Source organism: Anguilla rostrata, chromosome 3 (assembly GCF_018555375.3).
Source record: "Anguilla rostrata isolate EN2019 chromosome 3, ASM1855537v3, whole genome shotgun sequence".
NCBI classification, from domain to species: domain Eukaryota; kingdom Metazoa; phylum Chordata; class Actinopteri; order Anguilliformes; family Anguillidae; genus Anguilla; species Anguilla rostrata.
Window position 1 is genome coordinate 62,146,222 of NC_057935.1, and position 27,138 is coordinate 62,173,359.

The 27,138-nt window shown below is 45.6% G+C and overlaps 1 long non-coding RNA gene across 2 annotated transcripts in view; it reads left to right on the forward strand.

Moving 5' to 3' along the window:
- The first annotated feature begins 5,050 nt into the window (after nt 1-5,050).
- Nucleotides 5,051-27,138, forward strand: part of LOC135251591 (uncharacterized) — a 102,083-nt gene continuing 79,995 nt past the window's right edge. The window contains exons 1-2 of one of the 2 annotated variants that reach the window (XR_010329163.1): nt 5,051-5,502; nt 17,591-17,718. This is a non-coding gene — a long non-coding RNA (uncharacterized LOC135251591). The remainder of the gene's footprint in view (nt 5,503-17,590; nt 17,719-27,138) is intronic. The other variant, XR_010329164.1, reaches the window with a different exon arrangement.

Sequence of the window (27,138 nt, forward strand, 5' to 3'; positions counted from 1 at the left end):
AAAAGGAACCTAACATGAACATTTAATACAGGTATGCATTTTGTAGAAAAACACTCTCTCTGAGTTTGTTATGTTTGGCGATGTCATAGGAGACTGTTTTTAGGGCCTTTTTTTTAGGGCCTTTTTTGCATTATTTCCCTCTGAGTACTGTTACTGATGCTCTCTGCGTAGTCATATTCTCTGTAATGCCCTCAGCTTCCTGGTCCAGCCTCTATGAGCCCTCAAGTGGGTGCCGAGACCAGCGACTGGTGGTCCGACTCCCCATCTTGTCTGACACGGTGACCCCCTGATCGCTGTTCCTCTGCTAATACAGAGATCAGTGGGCCGACCCCTCCTCTTCCCTCTCCTCATCTTATCTGCTTTATCTTATCTTCTTTTTTTTTTTTTTTTGCTCTGCCGGGGTTCACTGCTGGCCTGTGACACCCAACACTGCGCCACCTTCCTCCTCACTGCCTCCTGGATCTCACACCCTCTCTCCCCCTCTCTCTCTCTCTCTTTAGCCTTTTCACCATCAAAATTACCTCCTGTCATCTCACTCTGCGTCTCTGGATGTGAGACCTCAGCGCGCGTGAGAGTGTTTCAGCTGACATCGTGTTCAGACGGCTCTTTTATGTTTCTTCTTTTACATTGAAGTCAGCGCCGTAATCGCGGCAGATCTCGTAGCAGCGGGGACGGGTGTTCCAGAACATTCTGCCTTTACAAAGTGTTCCTCTTACCAGGGGGGGGGGGGGGGTTAAAAAAAAAAAAACAATGGCGTATTGTTAATAGGCATGATCATGTGACTTTGTTAAAAAAAAATGTACTGTGTGTACAGTGGATTGAATAAACACGCTCAAAAAAAAGGTTAAGTTGATCTGCCCATGATGGATTTTGGCAGTCCAGACAGTAAAGCTGGGTTGACCCCCCCTTTCCTCCTTGCCCGCACCCCCGCCCGCCCCCCCCTTCCCCTTCTGCCTCTTTGTCTCCTCTGAGCCTGACATCCCTGCTGTGATTATTTCTTATCATGTATTTATTTGTTTAATCCACCACTCCCCTCCCACATCAGGGCTAGGGCGGCCAGCACCCCCATGTTCTGGCTGTCTGGCCGTGAGGCCCAGCCCCTTGGCCCGTTTTGTTAGCCACAACGGGCAGATGCCCCTGCCTTCCCCGCGGCCCCGCCCCTGTCATGTGACAGAGACAGGATCCCCCCATCGCCTGCGTGCAGACTATAAATAATGGATGCATTAACATGCATGAATATCTTTTTAGGGGATGCCTTAATTTATTATTAATCTCCTCTCGCTAGTGACGGGATCTGCTGGCTCTTGCCTCCTTCTAACACTAAATCCTGCTTTAGGGTGTCTGTCTCCACCCCCCCCAAAAAACAAACATGCGCCCCAATCCTCCTCCTGTCCTTCACGCCCCCCTTTCCATCTGTGTACTGTCTTCCTGTTTCATCACATCCACGCACACGGAAGGAGTGGCTAGTCTGTGGTCGTGGGATTGATTCTGGGGCGTTGGTGATTTACGTTGCTACGTTGAATCTCGCAGCTGTTGAGATGATTGGCTGACTTTCACGGTCCACCTGAGAGGGGAAAAACACCCATCCCCTTATCTACCGGAGCCTGCCAATCAAAGGGGTTTTTAGAAGATTTTTTGGGGGGGGGGAAAGGGGGGTAAAAACCAGCAGTCACTAAGCTATTGACTCTGAAGTTGCCATTAGCGCCATTTGGTCGGAAAGGAAGGCGGAGCAGGAGGTGGGATAGGAGACCAATACAATTCTGATCGCAGAGAACTGAGTCATTTATGGTGGGTGGTGTTTGAGGGTTATGTGTTATGTCTTATTTTTGGCATGACAACGGCAGAGACCGATAACATCTATAGTGTATGATATCTATAGTATAATTCATGAATATAGTAATATAATACATGTACAGTACTGGCACAATTTATGGAAACAATGCATTTTTAAATGTATTTTGATGATTAGTGCAATGTTGCACAACAATTTCTTCTCTTGGCATAATAAATGTTATATGTAATAAATGTAATATTAATATGAAACAAAAATGAAGACATAATTATCATTCGTGTTAAAGAAGTAATAATCATTGCACCTTCTGATCTGCAATAGTTCATAACTACATAATTGGGCAGTCTAATGCATCTTACTGCTGGAAATTTTATAATCAGCTTGAACATGTATTTCTTTGTCTAGTAATTTTCTAAATAAATTAATAAAATTAATGCATAGAAAGCCTTTTTTGGCTTGTACACATTATTTGAACTATACTGATTGTCTTTACTACTCGGGGTCAAGAAAATATCTGTTTTGAATAAATTTTGACGGACCAAAATGGCTCTGAGAAACAACGACAGAACATAGATCATAGATAAAGATTTAAGAGTACTAAACTTTTTTAAACATTATGTTTCCATAATTTGTGCCAGTGCTATGTTCCATTTCACCAGTGTATTTTGCACACACACACACACACACAACCAGTATAATTATAGCCTCATACTATAGTAAGTAGTACGTCCATGTGTGACTAATGCTGTGTGTGTTTACATGTGATTGCCTGCGTGTGTGTCTCTGTGCTCTCCTGCATACGTGAATGAGTCTACACTTGTTTGTGTTGCGTGTGTGTGCAATTATAGGCCTGCTCTCAAGTTTTAATCTGCGTGTGCATGTATGTGTGCATGCATGTATATGCACATGATTGTATGTGCGTGCATGTGCAGACAGACGCAGGGGGTAATCTCCTCATGTTTAAAGGACCCTCCCCCCACGCCCCCCCCCCCCTCACCACAGGGTGCTCTGAGATGATCTCGGTTTACAGTGACTGGGTGTGGGTGCGTGTAGCAGTACCATGTTCCTCCTCTGCCCCCCCCCCCCCCCCCTCCTGTGTGGGACGCTCGGTGACAGTCTGGATCCCTGTCCCCCTCTCCTGCCACTAGGTCGCACTAGCCTGCTTCCCAGCCTGTCTCACCAGCCCCTCCCCCATTTCAGTTCACCCAATGCAAGCCCGCTGTATGGGAAACCAAGTTCTCACCTTCTCCAATACACAGATAAACAGGGCAGAGAATTAACACACAGACATATATGTACATACAAACACACCCATGCACAAACACAGACTCATGCACACACACACACACACACACACACACACACACCCACATACACACATATTGAGTACTTGTCTGCAGCAGTGTTTCATATTCATGTTCGCTCAAAACATAAATTTCTGACCAATAAAGTATAGTGAGGTGTCCATTACAGTATGATCCATGACTTCATTCCTAGTTGTATTCTTTGCATAATCTTGCACCCCTTCCCCCCACCATTTCCCCCTCCCCGAGAATGTTTGCCAAATGTTTTCAAGGAGAGAGAAGAAGGGGTCCAGACCATTGAAGTTTTGCCTCCTTGAAATGCCTCCATGTCTACTGAAGCATGAATTCTCTTTCAACTACGGATATTTCTCACAAAACTACGTTGTTTGATTCCTGGCTCCTTTTTCTGGGTTCTTATGTAAACAACACACATTTTTTAAAGTTCTGTTTTTGGACAGGATGTATCATTTTCAAAACATCATCTCATTGTATAATTTTAGAGACAGATATTGAATGTGAAGATGAAATTACTAATTTGCGTAACTTCCAGGGAGACTAAAATATACACAAAGAAAATATAACTCTTAAATGGTTATTATTTCAAATAGTTACGTAAATATAATACAGCAAGAATAATTTATTTGAGTTAGATAATGTCTTTCGCCAGAGCATTTTTACCGCCTCCAGCAATAACATGCAATTCTGTGTCTGTGGCTTGGATGGATTGCTAAGGTTACGCAGCCTGGACCCATGTGCTGGAATGTGTTCAGCTGAATGTTTGGGGTCTGGGTTCATCCAAACCCATCGTGGCTGCCACAGACACCATACTGTGCCCGTGAACTGGAGCCGACCTTTGGGGATGCCTCTGTCCTGGCAGGAAATTGAAATATCATGCAGTATTGGCAGGCTAGTGGTCATCTATCACCTCCGCGCCCTGACTGGGGGGACGGGGTGTAAGGGGAGATCCTCTGAACGGTCCAGATGGGCCGCAGAACCAGGGGGGTTCAAAGGTAGAGAAGAAAGACCTGGCGACGGGAAATGAGATACCGCTCCTCGCAGGGGTCCGAACCCAAACCCAAACGCTCTTACTCCTCTACTGCAACCCCCCCCCCCCCCCAAAAAAAAAGTATCTATTGTTTACTTTCCCTGCCAGGCTGGCTAGTCCTGTGGAGCAGACTGAGAGTCCCTCCAAGACTGATGTTTCCTGCCCGTGCTCCCTCCACCCCGCTAACCACAAACAGGGCTGGGTCTAAGTCCGTAATGGCGCTCTTGAGAAAAATGCAACTATTGGTTTGCCCTGGGTCAAGGCCCTGGGGCCAGAAATAATGTTTTTTAAAAAAAAGAGAAAGTATTGTAAACAAATACGCGTTCTGCTAGACTGCAGCTGAAAGCAAGAATGCCGACTGTCCGGGTGTTGGGAGTGTTAGCGATGCACTGCTTGCATATCTCGGGCTGCAGCCGTGTGCTCCCAGAGCAGGGTGAAAAAGAACGATGCACAGCGATGAGCTAAGCACACCGTCAGGTCATGAGAGTTCAATCACAGGCCATTCAGATGCTCATCTGAAGCAACTCTATTATCCCTTACAACTGTCTATGTGCCGGCTGCACCTTCAAGTTTCACTGGGGGTGGAAATAGGGCACTATGAATAACATTTGCGAGACTTCTCTTGGTGTTCTGGATACAAGATATAGGCTGCTCTGTGAAATCTAAAAGAGAAATAACTCTCCTACAATTCACTATCCATCAGGTCACGCTATTTCCTCTCAGATGTATGTGAGTCTAAACAAATCTCTATTACAAACACTGGTATTTCGAGTTTATGTTCACGTGCAGTGCTTACGTCCTTAATGTAAGTGCTTTGCTTTGATCCACGTAAACGTCGTGATTAAGTTATACTGGGATCTACTTTAAGGGTAGCTTACGCATTTTGCGAGAAATGCGCAGGACGTTCCGTTGACTGAATCTCAGCTCTACAATATCACCGGCAAGGAATGCATCGGAGTGTGCTTATATAAAACTGTTATGCGCAAGTGTCATCGGATGTTCGCACTGGGATGCTGGATATCGCTTTAAATTCTATAAATGCGCAGGGCGGGAGACAACAGACCACAGACTGCTGTTATGCAATACTCTCTACATGACCTTGTGAACTCATTCGGCTTGGCGACCCAGCAAGAAAATGAGCATTTGATGGCATATGATTTTTTGTGAGCTGAGGGATTTCATGCGATTAGATACACAGGAAGTGACATCAACGGGTCAGAACTGAAATATGTCGCAGGACCGGGAGCTAGAAATGTCCAGAACCTGGCATGCTGAACATGAAGCCCAGCAGGTGAGGACTGAGTGATGCTCGTGAGCGCTGGATAAACCACAGGCTGACAGAGGCACGAGAGGGGGAGTCAGTGAGTGAATCGCGTGCTGACTGTGAGGTTTTTTTTAGCCGTGACTTACATTACCTGCAAGTTTAGCACCGACGACACACTTTTATGCTGACGCCAGTAATGCAGTCGAGAGCCGCGATAACGTGAACGCAAATACAATGGTGTCTGTCGCACAGGGGCTGACTCGAGCCACAAACGGTGCTATTACTGCAGAGGGTGAAAGACGGGACTATAATGAGATCTAAAGTGAAAACTGTCGAGGTTTCGACCTTAGACAGCGTTACCGGAGTGAGCAGGGGAAAAAAGAGACAGCCGTCTGGTTAAGTGGTTATGTAGGAGTGCCCCATTTGGTAGGCGCGTTGTTGGTACCGTTCGTGTGCGGCGTTTTGTTATTTTTCAACAGAATACATTTGAACCACTCAACGTTGACCGTGTACAAACACTTAGGAATTCAAAATTAGACATTTATCTTTCAGGCATGCCACTTCTGTTATGCCGCCTGGCGTGAAGTTGCATGTTTTACACTAGCAAATCTAAATAAAACACGCATTTTAAAACACGTAGCTCTCCCAAGGCGGTCTGTGTAACAGCTGCGGTCCACGACGACAGTGCTGGAAGATACACGATTCCTGCATCTTGGGACTGAAAAGATACAGACGGCGGCCAGTCACGTGCATATTGTTCATCAAGTTCGTTTAAAGAAGCCATGTTGAAATGAATGTGTTGGATGTGTCTGTGTTTAAGCCAGCCGGCTGTTTCATGTTTTGTTGTTATATTGTTTCTTAAAAAACTCAGTTTACATTGTTTATGAAAATTCAGCCTTACAAGCGATTTATAAGTGACGTTATTTGGATAGACATGTTGGAATTTCGAAGTGTAAACGATCATCATAAAGCATTGGTCGAAATGGAAATGTTTTTTTTTTTTTTTTGGCAATACAGGTTGCTTTAACACACGCTTTTAAATGGTAATTTACCCCATTGTATATTAATTTACATCAGTTGATAGATACAGTTTGGCCATCAAAATTTAACCTTTGTATTTTTTTTTTCAAATCTTTAAAAAATGTTTTTGTCATATCCTCAATTTTTCATTAGTCTTAAATTATGGATGCCGGCATTGAACACAGGTCTCGTGCATATCTGGGTCCTGACTGATTGCAGTAGCATCATTCAGTGTCAAGCCTAGACAAGGCTATCTGTGTATGCACCACTGCTAGCTTCATCAGCTGGGACACCTTGGAGAGCGGGGCGGTCGCTGGCTTCCAGGTCAGTCCCGGGTAGAAACGAAGAGCTCGGAGAGGCAGGAGAGCAGAGCATGGTGGGGGCGCTGGGGTAAAAGCAGTAATTAGCCTAGCGGGGGCATTCAGCGCGGCGGTATATTCAGCGTGCTGACAGGGGCAGGGCGGGGGGCCTGCTGATGGCTGACAGGTGCAGTGGGCGCAGCGGCACCCTGAGTTTTTGTGGAATCAAAACCAGAGACAGAGCCAGCGCTGTCTCCGCCTCCTTCGCCATCCCTTTACCACTGGAGGTCAGAGTGTGGAGGGCATGTTCTGCTGCCCCCTTCTTTTGCTTCCTCTGACCTCAGTGGGTCTAAAACCTGGTCCTGGTGGGCTGCGGCACATGCTGGGTTTTGCTGTTGATCAGTTAAAGTTGTTAACCCGTTTAATTAAAACATTCTGGGTTCTTTGTTCTATATTGGTCGCTGATTAGAAGGGAAATTAAAAACCAATGAAAACAAAGTTCATTTGTCATTGACTAGGCCACAAGCATCAGGGTTAAGGACCAGTGCCTTGCTGGCAAGTGGGTGTGGTGAGGCGAGGAGCTTTTTTGGGTTTGGCAAGGGCCTTATTATTTTCTGTCTGTCCCGGGCCAGCTCTGGGTTGTCTGTTTAAGCACAAACAGAGAAGCCAGTAAGATTCTTCAGGGCTCTACAGTGCTCCCATTTTAGGAGCATTTGCTCCTGAAAATTGATGAGTGCTAACTGGAAAAAAATATTTAGCAGCATGCCTGCTAATTGGGATGCATTACTGTGCTCCTAAATTTTTCAATTTAAAAACACATGCTCCTTGGAAAACATGTTAGTGTAGAGCCCTGTCCCTTCTGCTAACTAGAAAAATAATTTAGGAGTGCACCTACTAAGTGGGATGCATTAATGCGCTCCTAAAATTCTCAGTTTAGGAGCTTGTGCACCTTGCCAAAAATGTTAGTGTAGAGCCCTGTCCCTTCTGCTGAAAAGGCTCAGAATCATGAAATGCTGTAAGACTATTACAGCTGTGAAGGTTTAGCACTGTCATTGCCTTCCCTGTACTGCATGCTCTTTGATATGTTTGTGAGCTGCTTTTGGTGAATTTGTTGCCTTTAGCATTTGGAAAAAGGTTTTGGCTCGTGAAAGTCAAATTACAAATTGATGTGTTCAGGGACAAGCTGAGTAAACAAGGCAGTCCTACAGTTCTAAGGCTTTTCTGCCTGAACTAACTAATCCTGGTTACAGGCATTACAAACCCTGCTGTCAGGATGTGAGACCCAGACAGACGGTGTTTAAAACAAAAAAAAAACAAAAAAAAAACCTTGCTACCAAAACTTGGTTTCATTCAGCATTCCTGCAGGTTTAATGAGCAGGTGTTTAGAATTAAGGGCAGGATATTTATTGGAAAGTTTTGAAGGCAAAATGTTTTGCTTGCCTCTGAATTAAACACCTCCCCCCCATCCCCTTCCACACACACACATACACACACGGGCAAGGAATAGCTTAGCAAACAGCCTAGATAAATGCATGCACCCCCCCGCCCCATCTTCCACCAGTCCCTCTTCAGCTCAGTCCTGTGTGAGATGGGCGAAAGGTGGTTTGGGTGGGTGGGTGGGTGGGGGGGGGGGAGGGAGAGAGCTTCTGACCTGTAATTATTGGGGCTTAGCTGCGGTAGCACTGTGTGGAAATCAAGGTGCAGCGCTGTGTCTCTGGAGGCCTGCTGCCTGGCCTGATTGCTGGCAGCTGGGTTAAGGGATGTCAAGTGGCAGTCTGGGAGGACATGTGAAACCCAGATAAAGAGCAGACTCTTAAAAAGCATGAAGCTCCTGAAATGAGCAGAGTGATGGGCCCTGGGTGCACTCCAATTGCAGGGGGCTTGCCGTTTTGTGTGTGTGTGTGTGTGTGTCTGTGTGTGCACAAGCATATGTATGTGTGTGTATGTGTCTGCATATGCATGTGTATGTGTGTGCGCAAGCATAATATATGTATGTGTGTGTATGTGTCTGCATATGCGTGTGTGTGTGTGCGCTGCTGTGCCGCCCTCCCAAGTATTGAATGGTGCCACAAATAAAAACAGCCTGGTCAACATAATCCACATAAGCATCATTAACTGAATAACCTCCACGACAGGAGGCAGTTGTGTGTAAGAACGTTGGTATCTAATGACTGTGTTGTAGCCTTCGTGTCTTTTGACGGTGCATGAGCGAAAGCATTCGTTTACTGTTTCCTTCGTCAGGATGACACATCAGGATCCTACAGCCGAAGGCCATTTCCCAGACTTTTATTATCGCCTTTTCCACTGTGCAGGATAATGAGTGTCTGTGGTTACGAGCGTTAGCGGATGTCAGAGTCGCAGTCGTAGCGTCTAATAAGTCAAAATGCACGAGCCCCGGAATAGGGAAATGATTCCAGGTATTAACGACGTTCAGCTGAGAACGATTCCCAAGCTGCCGTTGCCGTTTAAATACATTCCAGGTTTTGTGGAGACCATTAGTCCTGTCTCTTAATCAGCGGCTCTGCCTCTGTACCCTCAGAAGCGTCAGCGCGTGGCTGGAGGAAGCTGCATGTGGGCAGAATAAAGGGAGCTGGGGTAGAACAGAGAATGCGTTCCCTTTCAAAGCAATGGCGCCCTAACAATGTGGATGTTTCTGGAAGGGACACTGCGTCTGAGAAAAAAGGGGAAATGATGTTAGAATGTGCAGTCGTTTTTTTTCCTCTTTTTTTTGTGGTGATCAGGACTGAGGACGCAGTTTGTTCGCAAATTTCAGTTGGGAAAAATGCCAGAATGTGTCTCTTGTTGCCTTTCTTGCACAGTAACGCGAGTTGAAAGTTTTCATTGAAAACTGGTGTGAAAATGTTGTGTGAAATGTTCCATTATTTTGTGTAAATTCAAAGTTAAAGACCGAATGCAGTGTGGTAAGACAGAATTAACCCGCCTCCACTCCCCGCCTACAGAGATGATGTAACTCTTTGCTTAAATTTGCCATTCGACGATGAGGACGGTGCATGTTGTCGTTAGATTGCTCCTAGTTCAAAGGTTTTGTCATTCTTGGTTTTGCATTGCATATGCAGGGCTGGTTAAAGCGATATGATTATAAGGCTGGTTATATTGTATGACGGTAGGGAACAAGTTAAGTATCCAGCTGTTTTTTTTATTTAAAAAAGAGTGGGGAAAAAAGTAACGTGTATAATTCACTGAGCGTAGCAGCATCTGCCCAAGTGCAGATGTAATGTAAATGTGGATGTGGATGTGAGCTCTGGGTATCCTCTGGTGCTGATCCCCTGATGCAGGCCTGTGCGGGACGGGTGCTGTGCGGTGGGCCAGCAGTCAGTTTGGATAGATGAAGGGGATCTCATGGCCCAACGCAGGCCATTCATCACCCTCCTCAGACACGCACCCAGGGTGGGGATACGAGGATGATTAAAGGGAATCATTAGGCCGACCTGATGCTGGTGGGGAAAAAAAATAAAATATTAAGATGGGGGTTTATTTATTTAATAAGCTTCCAACTTAAAAAACAAAACAAAAAGTATTTTAAAAGTGCTTTGCTGGCCATCTTGGGTGACGAGGGTTACGTCACAGTCCCATGATAACTGCTGCTCTTACACGCGTGCCGTAAAAACCCCCTGTTCACGCAGCGGGTGACGGGCTCTGTCAGTGTTCACTTGACGCCATAATGCATGGGTGGCAGCAGCATGTGTGTGTGTTTGTATGTGTGTGTGTCTGCGTGTGTGTGTGTGTGTGTTTGTATGTGTGTGTGTGTCTGCGTGTGTGTGTGTGTGTGTGTTTGTATGTGTGTGTGTGTGTGTTTGTATGTGTGTGTGTGTGTCTGCGCGCGCGTGTGTGTGTTTGTAAATGTGTGTGTGTGTGTGTGTTGAGGGGGTTACTCCATCGCCTGTTTACCCTCCACTCGACGGCCCCCTACTGAGAGAAACGGCAATTATCACCTTGGAGGAATCTGGGACCCTTGTGTTAAATTCCCTTTGACCCCCCTGGCTGAGAAGGTCAGGGGGTGGCTTTCACCCCGGGGGGCTCAGCTGTGTGGGGGGTGAGGGGGGTGTGTGCACATCTCTCAAGATTCAGCCAGCCGTTCTTCCAGCCAGCGGCCAGCTTGCCCCCCCCCCCCCCCCACACACCACACCACCAGCCAAACAGGATTTTTCATGGTGCGTTTACAATGCAAATGGATTTCTCTTTCACCCCCCTCTTAATTTGATTTAGTGACTCTCTGGTGTGTCTCTCTCTCCCTGGGTAGCCCTTACACCTTGAAGACAGGCACGTAGGATGTGACTGAATCCAGGCAGCTGGGCTTGTGGCTCTGTGTGCCCATTTTTACCAGGGTCTGTTGTGGGGAGGAGGAGGGGGGGGACCCATAGCCTCAAGTCCCATACTGTCAGTTAATTAATTCAATGTATTCTTCCAGCAATTAATTTACGTAATAGTGGCAATTTGCATCCTTGCAAAATGGTTTAATTTAGCACTTCAATAAATGCACTGCGTAGCTGCCGCCTTTTGGCGGGATTTTATGTCCGGGGTTTTAATTTGTCTGTTTGTGTTAGTCTGATTTCAGCACATACATGTAAATCACAGCTCGTACCACAGAGGCGATGGCGCCAGGAGAGGCCGGCGGTGGTTCTAATGAAATGGGGGGGGAGGGTGTGTGTTTGGCGGGAAAGTGTTCCGGAGGAGGTTGGCGGTGTGCGGCACGGTGCCCCCTGTGGGCCACGCGAGGCTGCGCTGTACGCGCCCTGGCACAGGGGAGCCAGTGCAGCGGTTTGGCCAGGTCCTCTTATCCGGTTTGACCATCTGTGCATCTGTCACAGGCGGAAGCAGTGAGCCAGGGCAAAGACTCAACACATGCTTCTCTCTGAAAGAACGTTCATAACACTTTAGTGGGATTATAATTAATTGTTGAGGAAAATAACAGAAACGTGTCCCTACTCCACAATATTTGTTGTTCTGTGGTAGTCCTGTGCAAGTATTTGGGCTTTTAAAAAGATTTATTGGAAGTATTTCACATTTGGGCTCCTTAATGGTGTAACCTGATACAACACCAAATTGGTTTATAAGGCTTAAAAACCTCAGGAACCAATGTTATAGGTTTCTGTATAAAAGAGAATATCATCACACTGATTTTGTGTGTTACCTATGATGTTGGAACACCTTCAATCTTACTCAAAAGCAGCCAAGACACCCCTGTCTTGTACCGCTACATAAAGAAAAGGGTTGACATATTAACTTTTTTGTAATTACAGAAGTACAGAGTGCTATAAATTTTAATCAATTTAACAAAACCAAAACCAAAATATTCTAATGTTGCAAACAAATATGGCCAGTTTACTTTATTAAATGCTCAGCATCCAATGTTAGAATTATAATTGCTGTGGTATTTCTATTTGAAAGGCTGATCACATTAACAATAACAATATTTGAAAGACATCATTGATTTCTTGAGGTGTATGCATAATATTACCCACTGAGTCGCAAATGTCATCAATGTGCAATTCAATTTCTTAAGGAGAAAAGTGGCTAAGAAGGTTGAATATTAGTGGCAAACTAGATTAACCTTTCACCCTATCACTAAAGACCACACAAATTGTATTTACTTCAAAATAAAGAGCTTGCTTTATGGAACGTAAACATAATCATGGCGGTTTTTCATCTTTGGTTTTCAGATTTTATGCAAAGCTACCAAGTTCACTGTCTGTTATTTGGTGGACCAACTGCATACATCCTTGTGTGTGGCGGTGAATTTTCCAGTTCACCCTCCAGTCGCATTTGCTCAGTTTCCACAGCAGTCTTTTCTCTCAAATGTGAGATGCTAAGTTCTATCTCATACTAGTTTCAACACTACAATGTTCTGCATCAAAACAGAAGCGCGCCCATTAGCACATCCATACCGGGAAGTGCGCGCAGCCAGTTACCGCTTCTTTTCACAGAAGTCCTCCAGGTGTGAGCTGGCAAGCTCATGTTGTGCTAAATGGCTCCTGCATCCGGTGGATGCGGAGATGTAGAAACCTGAAAGATCTCAGACAAAGGTGCACACACAAGTAATTCCAATGATTGTGCAAACCTCTAGCTGTGTTAATTAGGTATCGCGTAATGCGATTAAAACCTTACCCTGGTTATGAATATCTGACAATGCTTTACATGACCATTTATATAATTGGAGTATTTCCTGTATTGGGCTATGCTCAGATTATTAGTGTACATGTAAATCAGTGGTTCTTAACCTTGTTGGAGGCACCGAACCCCACCAGTTTCATATGCTCATTCACCGAACCCTTCTTTAGTAAAAAATAGTGTAATAATGCAGACTAGACTGAGGGGTGGACCTCTGCGGCGGAGGCTCCACCGAACCCCTGAGACCGACTCACCGAACCCCTAGGGTTCGACCGAACCCAGGTTAAGAACCACTGATGTAAATGTATCAGTAACGGAGCGAGCCCTTTATTCCTGCTAGGACACTATTTAAAAAAAAAAAGAAAAAACGCTCGTGTTTTATCTATCTTCTTAGAGTACGCCGCTTTCATGAATGTAGTGCACACCATTTATGTTTGCCGGTTTGTCAACTCAAACACATTCACTACTGTACATCTGCTCACCACCATAATATTCTGCAGATCACTTAAACATACAAATCTGGGTACAAACATTAAACTGCTTTATTTTAACATACCATGTTCAATAAACACACTGTTAGGAGTTGCTATGAACCGTGGTTTATTCCGTTTGTTCCATTTTCAAATAGCCATGACGTAATCCGAACGTCACGATTCTGAGCAATTTTATTGGAAGTGCTGGGCAAGACTCATTGGCTCTTTTAGACGGGGGGAGACCATAACGTGCATCCGTAATATTTTATCATACCAAATTAGATATATGATTATTAGATATAAAGTAGCAATGGATACTATATGTATAATGATTTCTATATGTAAAAATTTATACTGTGATTTCTTCTGAGATAATTGAATATTGTATAGAAATGGTATAGTCCGTATACGGATAATGTGTAGGGTGTATATAAGCAGGTCATTTTGATCTCGGTAGTGGCTGGCAGTAGGTAGGTGTAATTGGTTGAGAGAAATTGAATGAGTATAATTGTTGTGCTTATTCTTTTGTTTTGTACATATCTGTAAGTGTTTGTATAATATTTGGGGGCACATTTGTAAATAAAACACCCCACTTGGGTTGCACAAGTTTGAATCTCAGCTCCAAAGGTCATTGCAAAATCCGCTGACCAACCGTCCTTGTAACAATATCCAATATATAATTTCTTAATTGTTTCTGTGTTTGGGACTCAGAATTTTGTTGGCCCAAAAATTGATTTGGCTGCTAAATTTTTTATTATTCAGGAGACAGTGGCTCCTTTTGGTCATTTTTTGGTCTGGATGCTTTTAATTATAGGTGGACATCCTAGGTAAGAACATCATAGAAATGGAAAATGGCCCATGCGTGTGCTATAATATTCACTCCAACCTTTACCCTAAATGAATCAGTTTGTGCTCTGTAATTATGATTGTTATAATCGTATTTCCCAAAATACAAAATCATAGTTGAAGACTATTTACTGTGTGTGCAACTGATATGTACTATATTTTATACTATTTGGCTGCACTGTATTTTATAGGATAAATATTTACAAAATTGTGTTTTAAGAAACGCATAGGGGTTCATGTATATGACTTCAAACTCTCCATTTATAGGCCTAAGTGGCCGAAGTATAGATTGGAATAAAAGGGGATGTTTACTACAGGAGAAGAGATTCTAAGTCATGCTAGTGTGCATCACATTCAGATGGCTCAATGCTGATGCATTTCGGCAATCCCACTGACTGCAGGTGCCATACAGTGGTTGAGAAGAGGAGCCGGAATAGACTGCAGAATGTATGAGGATGCTAATTAGGCCCTCTATATCTGTTTCCTTGTGCATCCTGGGTATGAAAACGTTTTCCACCTGCTGGCACAGTACATCCGTGTTGCTCTGGTCGGCATCTGTCGTCAGTTCAGTTCAGTCCTGCCGCTATTATGGCATTATTAAAATATCTGTACTAGAATACTAAGCTATTTGTACTAGACTAGAACTCTGCTGTTCAGCCTGTGTGATTTGTCTAAACTTGTCTGAGACTCGGTGAGGTATTGTTGATGTGGAGGATCCGGCGCTTTCTTTGAAGTCCCTGGTGCTTCAGCCCAGCAATAGGGTTCCATCTTCAGCGGTTTGCAGTACGCTGTGCATTAATTAACTCTGCTATGAGGGCAGCCACCCTTAAACGGGAGGGCTTTATACATAGTGACAAACCAAAGTGTCCCCAGAGTTTCATCAGATCACCACGCCACTTTCAATTAGTGGCAGCTGGGGATCACCTCCCCTCCTGCCTCAACGGGGCCTGGACCTCGACTGGACACCCCAACCCCTCCCTTTGCCCTCATCCCAGCGGCCTTTCTCTTTCATAATTTATTTAATGACAGGCATCTCCTCGGTCACCCCACCTACTCTGGCCAATCCCCCATTTCCAGCTGTGGGTCCTTCCAGCGCAGGCTCCAAACCTCCGGAGTTTCTTAGCTTCCCCCTACCACCCCGCCCCTGCCCGCTCACTACTCAGCAGGACCTGAACTTCACTGTTGCCATGGGAGCAAGAAGCCCAGTCCAACCCCCCCAGCCCCCTGTCCTCTACCCTTCCTCCTCGCCTCTCCTTGTTCACTCAAGCAGAAGAGTAATGGCTGTTGGCTGTATTTACTCTCTGGGACCCTTCCCATAGCGGAAAACAATGAGGCCGATTTAAGTGGTGCATCACTCCCAAGGCTAGAGCCCATTGGCTTCTGGGAGGAGGAGGAGGGAAGGGTTAATATTTATGTATTTTTATATGAGCCATCGAACCAGAAGCTAATCCTAGTTGGTGCACTAAAACCCCTTACTACCTAGAATCATCAGCTGGTGTGTGGCTGATCACCACTGTCTCCTCTCCTTGTGCAGATTCTGAGTGGTGAATGGATTTAGCAGCTGAAGCATTTCTCTTTTTGATGAATGGCAGAGGAATTTGAATTGGAACATAATGGGACCTTTTTGTCACAGCGCTTGCATTTGAGTTTTTATCAGCAAAACGATTTGCGGGAATCGACTATGAACCGCAGTTTATCAAATAATACCTGATTGTTAATATTTATCTGAGACCGCGCCCTCAGCCTCTGCTCCGCAGCGTGTTCAGGAGCCAGTGTTTCTTTGAGCGCGCAGTTGTGTAGAAGTAAATTTACTCACGAGTGCCCCGCGAGTCTTGGTTTCTCACGTTATTGCATCATGGCCGCCGTTGAGTTTTTATTCATGCGCGGGTCCGTCGCCCTCCTGCGCTTTAGCGGCCGGCACGAGAGACGAGGGCGCCGGCGCCGCTGTCTGGCGTCTCCTTCAGCGGGGGCGCGGTGGCTGCGTAGTGCTCCGCCCTTTCGCCTTCCCGCTCACACGCGCACTCATCCGCACACGGGCGCACGCATGAGTGCACACATGCACGCACTGCCACCCCGCCCCCCCCCCCTTTTTAGCAGTGGGGCGCGCCGGTGGTCTCGGGCCTCGCACGCATGCACACACACACACACACACACGCATGCGTGAGTGCTGGCTCACACAGGTTCTCACTGAGTGTGACCTTGGTAATAAAGGTGAGCTGCCCTTGAGGCCGCTCTCGACGGCCGCACTCCCCGTGAGAGGGGAGGGGGAAGCTGTTGTTCGAGCCCAGCCCAGAAGGAAGCCAATGAGAATTCCTGCGCTGAAAACATTCCTAGTCTGGCTGGCTTTAGGGCGTCACCGTAGTATAACTGTTAGTGAACTGGCCTTGACATGGAGTGGTTGCGGGTTTGAGTCACGGGGTGGGCCACTGTTGCTGTGCCCTTAAGTGCAGAAAAGCAGATTTACTTCGGGGGAAAAGGTATCTAGTTGTGTAAATCGATTGTACGTCTGGCATTTGGGGAATGACTTCTCTCCCTTTAGCAAGTCGCTCAGGATTAGTGTTCCTGCAAAGCGATTGTTATGTAATGTCATGCAGTATAAAAAGCTGTGCAAGTCACTCAGGAAAGGGGGTGTTTAAAAAATGCTTAAAATGTAACTGTAGTGTAAGCCAGTCTGTCACCTCAGCTGTTCCTGTTCAGAGGGTAGACCATGTTTCCCAGTGCGTGTACCCTTCCGAAAAACAGAACTCCAGCAATTACGCAGAGGCGGGTGGCGTTGGGTGAAATGCTGAAGAGGTGAAATCTGAAACGGGACAGGGCCTCGGCCTAGCGCAGTTCACCAAAATGTGGAGGGAGACCCCGTTGAGTCTCGCCATTTACCTTCTGCCAACGTTCCCGACGGCGTCAAAGTCAGATGTGCGCAACGCTAATCAGCCTCAGCGAGGCTGAAGGAAACGGTCTTCCTTTTCGGCCGTGTCAACAATTTTCTTCACGTTCTTTAGAAGGAATGTGTATTTTACAAAAACGATAGCCATTCTTTTTGATTGGTCTTGCTCGCTTCCAAGGCAAGGGTGTCCTATCAAGTGTCTGACCGTTCTAAACGATGCACTTTTAAATACCTTTCACATTACGTGAAACACATGGTAAAATGATGGGGGGGGGAGGGGGAGGGGCTCAAGTTCATTTGAGCAAAGGCAAAACAAACACATGCCCAAGGCGAAAGAGACAAAGGGCCTGGGGGAGAGGGGGCCTTGGGAGTGCCTTGGCCCTTGTCTAAAGCGGTTAGGGGCCCCGTCTTTGTGGCTGTTGTGTCTCTGGAGGCTGGTTTGGGTAATTATCAGTGTGGGTGCACGTGTGGGAGTGTGTGAAGAGGAGTCCACTGATGACTTGTTTGCGTTTTTTTTTTTTCTTCTCCCACCAGCTCCCTGTCAATGAACTCCTGCCCCCCCCCCCCACAAATTAGGGAGGTACTCCTGGAAGCAGACTCCGCCCTCCCTCCCACCCCTGGCCTCCGTTGAACCGCAAGCAGAGTGGCACAACCCGGAGGAGGTAGGACGAGAACCTCTTTAACATCTTACAGGGTCCGGGTTCAGAGCTACGAGACAAAGGCCCTATTTCCTGCCCTTCCATGTGGAAAATGGGTGGGGGAGGAGGAGGAGGAGGAAGAGGGGGGGCCGGGGCGGTGTGGAGGGGTGGAGTTGGGAAGGAGGGGGGGGGGTGAAACAATTAGTGGGATCTGCTAATCACCAGGGCAACACTCATTTAATTGACATGTGAAATTTAGTTTAATCTAACAAGTCGATAGGCAATATGACAATGGGGTGACAATCAAAAGAAATGGCCTGGGAGCCAGGCTTGACAGATTATTATTGAAGAGAGGTCTTTGTGAGCGTGGGGCGGATGGGTGGGAAGAGGAGGGGGGGGGGGATTAAAATCCACTGCCTCTAACCCTTTATGGCCAAATGACTGGGCCGGTTTTGAAGCGGCTCGTTCGCACTCACAGATCTGGCTGTTATTTATGTACGGCATGTTTGCCGTTTCGTTTTTTATTTATTTATTTTTTAATTCGGCGACGACGGGAAACCGGCTATTTAGCACCATAATGCTGCAGCCACAATAACTTTGAATGTTTCAAAGGAATATAATTGCGCTTGTGACGATAAGAAAAAAAAAAGTGATGAACAAAAACGCTTTTGACAGCTGGAGAAAAAGCAAGCCCCCTTTTATAGAAAAATCAATAAGGTCTCAAAAAAAATCAGCAGCATCTTTAATTTTCAGATCTTGCTCTTGAATGAAAGCATGTCATTGCAGCTGGTACGTTCAGAAACAGGCCTGGACAGGGCAGAACAGCTGTGTCTAACCTGTGTTCGGCTGCAAGATCGAAACTAATTACCACTCCATCCTGCCATGTACAAACAATTAAGAAAGAAAAATGTTGCAAGTCCTGTGGAAAAATAAAAGTGCATAGCCATTCTGTCATTTCAAACCATTCTCTGCAAAATCTGCACTATTCACATGTACGAATATGACTCTGTTTGTGGGAAGAAGGCGCACAACCACCACCACAGCAACAACAGCACCTCTGCTTAGCTCCTTCTTGGACCTCCTGCAGTTATTGTAGGGATCAGACCGTCGAGTTTAAACCAAGATGCTGGAGATCCATCAGATATTTAGCTCTGTTTTCTTAACATTGAATGCTTCGTCTTCCTACTGTTTCAAACTGAAGGATTCCAATTTGAGACATCTTAGGAAGAATCGCTAAAACGCTTGAGCTAGGATGTGTCAGTGGATGTTCAGCACTGTAGTATAGCACCAGGAATCCCATGTAGATGGTCACCCGGGCCTGGTGCCCTAGTCTCTGCCTCACTGACTCTTCGCACTTGGGGAGCTCTGGAGTTTGCTGTGATTTTATCTGCCATTTTATAATTCAGGTCAGCTTTCCATTCGCTCACAAGCGGTGAATGTACGCGTGACCATGTTTGTGTGTTGGTAAGAATAGGACAGAATAAACAACCCACAATTAGTCTGGGTTTATCAGAAGCCATTTTGTTTGAGATCTAAACAAAGTGAAATGGAGTCTGGTTGTGTGATGATGAAACGTTGCATCTTTCTTTGATCTTACCATATGAGGATGCTGAAGGGGACTGACTGACTAATTGACTGAGTGACTTGCTTTCTGCTGTGTAATTAGCAGACTCTTTTTCTCTCTCTTTCTCTCTCTCTCTCTCACACTCACTCTCTCTCCCACTCACTTTCTCAGTCTCTCTCACTTACTCTCAAATTCAAATTTAAAGTACTTTATTGGCATGACAATTTTCATTTGTATTGCCAAAGCATGGCAAGGAACATGTGAAACATCAGAGGACAAACAGTAATAGAATAACTTGATAGAATTATTGATAGAATTATATATATATATATATGTGTGTGTGTGTGTGTGTGTGTGTGTGTGTGTGTGTATATATACTGTATATATGTATAAACATATATATATATATACTCCCATTCATACATATTCACATATATATATATATATATATATTATAATATATAATATATATATATATATATATACTCTCTCTCTCTCTCCCTCCCCCTCCCTTTTCAAAGGCGGTGTATCTGTTTGTTTCGGGGTTCTCTCTGCCCTTTACCACTGCCAAACCAGACTGTTTGGCACATGGCCAGTCTATGGCGGATTGGTCCATTTTCCTTGTGTGCATGACGGGGAGGGGTGTCTGTTTTTGCCACAGTGGGATGGTCCACTCGTGCAGGGGGTGGCAGGGGGTGGCTTTGGTGTATGTGGCTGGCTGACATGTGTTGTGTGGTCTGTGTGGCCAGATCCTCCAGTGCCTCTCCTGTTTATGTACGCAGACCGCTGCACGCATGCAGCTGTGAAGTCAAAGCAAACCTGCGGCCGCCATTAAAATTCATCTGTACCCTCTGAAATATGACTCGCATCTACTGTGAATTTAAATGATGTATTAATCGCCAGGCTCTGATGTCTACATTACCATTCCAGTATACGCAAACTATGGCATAAATACTATGAAGTGTTTTAATTGACTTTTCCAAACCAATATGTTTTGAGTTCACACCTTACACTGGATCTGTAACTACACAAGATTGTATCCAGACATTCTATCGGGTATTGGCCTGAATGAGACATTCGAGTTGGTATACATTTGATAGCCAGGAAAAGAAACCTTTGTCTAATTCTGTAGGTGTGGCTGTATTCCAAATCTTTTTTTCCCCCCATTCCTATCAAAGCCATAACACTGCGGGCTCACTCGGCTGCTATTACCAGAGTGAGCAGCATGAGGGCTCACTCAGAAAGGGGGGGGCGCCTTGAGTCTGCCCTCTGTCACCCCCCTCCACACCCCCCCCACACCCCTTCCTCAGCAGCCACCAAAAATCACACACAGTTCCCAGTCTGCCACTGTGCCCCTGACAACCGACTGCTTAAAGGAGCGCTCCAAAATAGGTGGCTTGCTGGTCTCCATGACAGGGCCGTGCATAATCAGCGGAGAGATATGTGATTACAACTGTCAGACCCATCCGCGGTAATTGATGCAAGCGCTCGCGGCGGCGGTGCCAGGGAAGGCTCGCCGCGCACACGCAACGCGGCTAGCGGCCGCTATCTGCAGCCCGCGCTCAGAGCGGAGGAGAAATCCTTCCTCCGGCATCCAAATTAACCTCTCTCACCTACACCACCCTGGCTTGGCACCTCTGGCCTCAGGCCTCGTTGTGTGTGTGTGTGTGTCAGAGAGGGAGAGAGAGAGAGAGTGTGTCTGTGAGTGAGAGAGAGAGAGACTGTGTGTGTGTGTGTATCTGTGTGTGTGTGTCAGAGAGAGAGAGCGTGTGTGTGTCAGAGCGAGAGATGTGTGTGTGTGAGAGACAGAGAGAGACTGTGTGTGTGTGTGTATGAGAGAGAGGGATAGTGTGTGTGTATGTGTCTGAGTGAGAATGTTTGTCTGTGTGTGTGTCTATGTGCGTGCTTGCGTGTGTGCGTTGTGTGAGTGTGTGTGTGTGTGTGAGAGAGAGAGAGTGTGTGTGTGTGTGTGTGTGTGTGTTATCAGCACTGCAGCCGGAGTGCTTTCGTTAGTCTCTTCTCTAACTGTTTCTCAGCCTCTGCTTGGTGTCCCTGTTTGCTCTCACAGATGGTAAGAAGGTGATGGGGGGAAAAAAATCTGTCAAAACAACTCCTGGTTAAGTGTCAGATGCAGGGCGGTGTGTTTGCTCATGTTTGCATTGGTTAATCACCATTTCGATGCGCATCATAAAACCTGAAGGATCGCTGCGCGAGGGCTCAATTACATGGAGCTGACTTGTTCCCGCGCTCGGGGTCACTGAGACCTGACACACTCGTGCGATTCGGTTATTGAAATTTAACGGGAGGTGACAGAATCCATCTTGCCAAGTTGGTAGCGATAATGACATTTTGTCAATGTCTGCTGCTCAGAATCAAAAAGTGTAAAAGTGCATGTACTTGTTAAGGTCTGCAATCATCTGCTTGTTTTGTACTTTTGTGCGTCTTTCTGCAAGTAATATGCCTATTTTCTGAATTATTATTTGGTTCTGTAGTGTTGCCATGGTGCTTACTGAAGATGATATGAGGCTGATATTACATGGGGTTTGTACAGTGAATCTGAGGTCTGTCTTGTCTGGTTTGTAAACATGTGAGATTAATTCGCTGCATTGCCTAATGTGAGTCACATTCTTTTCATGGCCTTTTTTGTTGTTGTTATTTTAAACAAATTAATTGATATCAATGCAATGCTGTCTTGCATCCAATATCATCTATCCAAAATGGCTTCTTTTGTTGTCAGTCAAAACTTGTCCCCTGCGCTCACCGGTGTAATTAAATCATCTCACTCATACAGCGGCTCAAACACTCTGTCACACACGTGCACAGTCGCTCCCACTCTTTGCTCACGCACAGAACACTGACTTTATCACCCTGCTTTCATCCTCCCACTGACTCCCTCGTTGTTGTGTTTATATTGGGAGTCGCAGCCGTATGTGGCAGCGGCGCTTCAGCGTGGGGAAGTTTTTGCCCGTCTTTGCCTCAGTCATTATACGCGGCTGAGAGGATCCGTCATGGCTGCCCTTTTTCCCAGTTCCCTCTTTCGATAATGGCTGAAGGTCAGCCTCGCAATGAAGAGGCGCCGTCGAAATATAGTACGGCATGAGGTGGGTTACTCCCATTTCAAAAAGGGAAGAAGTCAAGGATAGAGCAATTCTGCCCCCATCTTGACTTAGAATTGGGGTTGAGGTTGCCTTAAAAAAGCACATTAACCCCCCCTGCTAAATCAGTCCACTGTCCCTTCCTCCATATGTTCACTCCATTCTGGAAAAAATTAAGCATGGCATGTCTGATCAGACATTCAAATCACCGGCAATTTGCACGCCCCCTCCCTCCACGCCCACCGCCACCCCCCTCCCATCCGTTCTGGATTGGCAGGGGAGGAGCGGGAGTGTGCGGTAGCTGTCGTTCGCGTGTACGCGTGGAGGGGGTGAGAGGAGGGGGGGGGTGAGCGGGTTGCACAGCGTGGCACACGAGGCGGCCCCACGCGGCTTCTCTCGCCCCGTGCCAAGCGGCAATCAGGCGGCTTTTTCGGGTTTGGTGCATCGAGTGCAGGAACATAAGGATGGATCGGGGCCTTTGGGGTCATTGCTCTTTGTGACTTTTATTTAAAACGTCAGAAGGGACGCGTCAGTCATTTCCCACATTGTTTGCGAGGGTGGAGGGACGGGAGGTGTTCATTGGTGACTGGGGGCACACTTGATTGCTCGGGTTCAATAATCACTTAACGGCTTACAGTAAGAGGGTGTTTGTCCCTCAGATTTATTCGCTGGCATAGGAACTGATTGGAAGGTAGGCTGTTGCCATGGTTTTTTGCTGTCATTTCTCCAGGAGCAATACAGGTTTTTTTTTTGTTGCTGTTCTATAAACCTACTGCCTGGTGTAACGAATCACTGACCTTAAATAAAACTGACTGATTTGTGTGACCCTGTGCCCCTTTCCTCTTATGGCTCCCAGCTCTTAAAGGAGTAACATAGTGGTTGAACATGACACTTCCCAGTTGTCTTTAGGCAACAACAAAACAAATGTGCATATTTTTTTATTATTCAGTCATTTCAATGTACTTTAAAACATATTTTTCTAAGCCTAAATTTCCCACTATAAAAGTTCACCCGAACCGTCTGGGCGTGGTAATGAGAACTGTCAGTTAGCTATGATTGACAGACCGTGCCCCGTTACCATAGCTACCCCCATGATACGCGCTCTTGTTGGGAGACTTTTCACAAGCTAGCTAGCTTAGTAGTATATCAAGTATCGATAGATAGCTAAGGTAAGGACGTTGACTTGTATCCAATTATAATTTTTGCTATCTAGCTAGCCAAGTTAAGATAAAAGCACAACTATAACGTCCTCATAAAAGCAAACTAGCTATCTAACGTTATCAATAACATTGCCTTATGAAAGCAAACTACCTAGCTAGCTAACGTTAGCTAGCTAGCTAAATTAATATAACCAGAAATAATCTAATAGTCCTTAAAAGGCACTCTAATTTAAGTGAACCTAACGTTAGTCAAATATTTGCATTGTCTTTCCTGTAAGCCAGCGGCGCAAACTATGGGTCTCGAGTTACCCATGGGTTTACGGGGCGTGGAAAGGGGAGTGGTTACTGTGTTCATGACGCACCAAGTTGACAACTTTCTCAACCGGTTGAAAATAGGACGATAAATTTAAAACGCATATTTCTCCAAAAATACAGAACGGACATATTTAATACTTTACTCATTGTGTTTCTTCAATGCCTCTTGTGCAAATAGCACATAAAACCGAGAAAGTGTGGAAATCACCATGGTACTCCTTTAATTGAACCATATTTTAATGGCATCAAGTGAAGCAATTGATTGAAGGATTAATGATTTAAGGCATCAGACTGAAAGAGAAAAAGTAATAAAAATGTATGTAAACGTGTGTGTGTGTGTGTGTGTGTGTGTGTGTGTGTGTGTGTGTGTGTGTGTGTGTGTGTGTGTGTGTGTGTGTGTGTGTGTGTGTGTGGTGGGGATGGTTGGATTGTAGCCTTCTGTGTTCCATTGTGCAATTACATGTTTATTTAGTGCCTTTGACACTGCCCCGACAGGAAATGGTTCCCTCAATTTAATTAGGGCTAATCAAATATATACATAAGCAGAGTGAAGGCAGGAAGGCACGGCTCGCGTATTCGCCCCCCCCAGTCAAAACAGACATCCCCTCTGCCACATCCCCCCCCCGTCTACCTACCCAATGCCTGCATGGTTCCTGTCTCAGGTGTGAGCTTCAGACCTCATAAAAAAAAAAACCCAAAGGAACACAAGGTGACGTGTGAATATTTGACGAGAGCAAAGATAATCATTGCACAATTAACGGGGCCCAAATGGGAACCATTAGTGCAGTGTAAAGAACTGATGATGGCTGGGAGGGAGGTGGGGGGGGCGAGGGGGGGCGGGGGGAGCAATAGTGGGAGGAGCCTTAAACTATGTGCAGTCCCACCGCTTCCTTCTTAAGTACAGTCAATTCATTCCCTGAAAATGTGAACCCTCGTTCTGTGCGACTCAATCGAAATCAATTTAATTCAATTCAATTTGAAGATGGTATGTGGTTTTATAATGAGCGCTCGTGATTTTTACACCGTATTTTCATATGGGCAATAAAACCGATGATTACCTTGTATTTTGCTCCCATTTGTTTGCTTAGCAGGCACTTTGTGATGATAGGCGCATTAGACGATGCATTCATATGCAAATGCAAGCGCTGGCTGTTGTGTTAATGAAACGCTTCTTCTCTGTTTTATATCTGCAGTTGTCCCTGTGAGGAGGTGCGATGTTATTTATGGCGGGGATCGTAAATAAGGGAAATGGCTCGCCTTTAAAATGGCCCCTGCGTTAAAAAGGGGGCTCCACATGGGGGGGGGGGGGGAATGGGGCGACTACCTTCTTCCGTAGAATGTGTTTTTGAAATAGTGTGTCTGTGTGTGTGTGCGCGTATGTGTGCGTGAGTACGAGAGAGACAGAAAGAGCAAGAGACAGAGAGAGAGAGAGAAAGAGAGAGAATCAAAGCTGTATCAGCCAGGAACGAGTCTGGTGAATGCTGTTGTTGTCTTTTGGTTGGGAATGAATTTCCGTTGCGGGTCACCGGGGTCAAACAGAATCTCAGATGATGAGAGTTGTGAGGATGACAGGGGGCGTAAATGAGGAGGGGTGGACAGCAGAGAGGAGAGAAACTCGGCATCCTCCATCAACACTCAGTGCTCCAGCACCTTCCTCGTGTTCCGCAAAGGATGCGAACCTGAATCAAATATACATTTGAAATATTGATGAATAGTGGTGAAAATCAATATATAGTTTTTTTAAGCGTCATCATTAATCTGCTGGTATTTTACTGGTGTCAACAGAAAACGCGCCAACTCCGCTTCGCTTGTCATCCCCTTTGTGAACTACAGCTGTCGCCATCGAGGATAAGCAATTCCAAGGTTGACTCTGGTTTTTGAACGAAACCTGTTGACCTGCCGTTTCGCTTTGCTGTAGTTGTGCTTCTTCGTCTCCTCCTTTGCAGTAGCTACAAATGCTTTGCTGAAATATGATCCCACCCCTACAGGCTCTATAGCCACACCCACACTGCCAGTGCATCCTAGATATGACTGAACATAGTTATTTTAGAATATTTTCGAAGTAAAAGTCCCACATCGTGGCAGTTAACCGGAGGAAATGGAAACATTTAACACACACACAAACACACACATGCATACGCACATGCGCACACACACACGCACACGTGCATGCATACATGCACACACTGAGGTGTGAGTAAGCCTCTAGGACACCTCCACCAGTGCGAGTCTAGCCCAAATTCTCAGACATCATATTCAGTGATGTCATATCCTGAGTCTGTGTAGCATGTTTTTATCCCAGACCACGACAAGCATAGGATTTCCTGGAGTTGAATTTGATTGCCTTTTAAGGAGTCAGGGAATGATTTTGCAGTCCCCCCCCCCCCCCCCCCCCAAATTGGCTATATTGGCGTGTTTCTGTCTGCCTTTTGTTCTGTCCATTGTAAAGCACTGTGTGACAATCTGCTTGCGAATAGTGCTGTACGAAAATAAAGATTGGTTGGTTGATTTTCCTGGGCCAGGACAGTGTGTGAATTATCTGACCCTCATTTAAGTTATTACCGGGTACTTTAAACCTCACTTTAGCAAGATTTGACTGCGGATTTCTCAAATCTTTCAATGAAAGAAAAGAAAAATAGTGTAAGTACCCCAATCTGAGGCAGGACATGACATGTGTAGGTGGGGTCACGTGTTCAATAGCTGTGTTTGACAGGTCATTGGGTTGTTCTGTTGAGCGCTACTATTTTTGGTCATTGCTAAACAGTAGATATAGCCTATTACATCAGCTGTAAAATTTACGGATTATTTTCAAATAATCAGCACTTGTTTGATAATGTTTGGCTTATTTTAAGAGTAGAAGTGAACCTACACCAGTGAGAATACTTTCAGCCTTGATGAGTGTATAGGTATGGGTGTAAGCTTTTGGAAAGCTTGGAGTGTGAGAACATGAATATGAGAAGAAGCCATTCAGCCTATCTGTGCTGGTCATTCCCCTACAGGTTATAGTATAGCCAGTCACACATGACTTTCCTAGTGTTATTAGTGGTGATGTTTGGGAAGGACTTTTGACTCATGTACCCTGATGACCCATCAGCCCACACTATATTTTTATTTGTCCAAAATTGCTTGCAAGTTTCCTGTGGACCACACACGTTTTGCTGGAAGACGATAGCTTACCTTATCCTACAGAAGCGATGGCACTGAACAAAGACCTGTGAAGTGTTTTTAAGTATGCCTTGGTTACTTTCTTGTGATTAAAAACAAGAGTATTTTGGTATTGACTTCCTCCGGTAAAATACGCAGTTTGTAA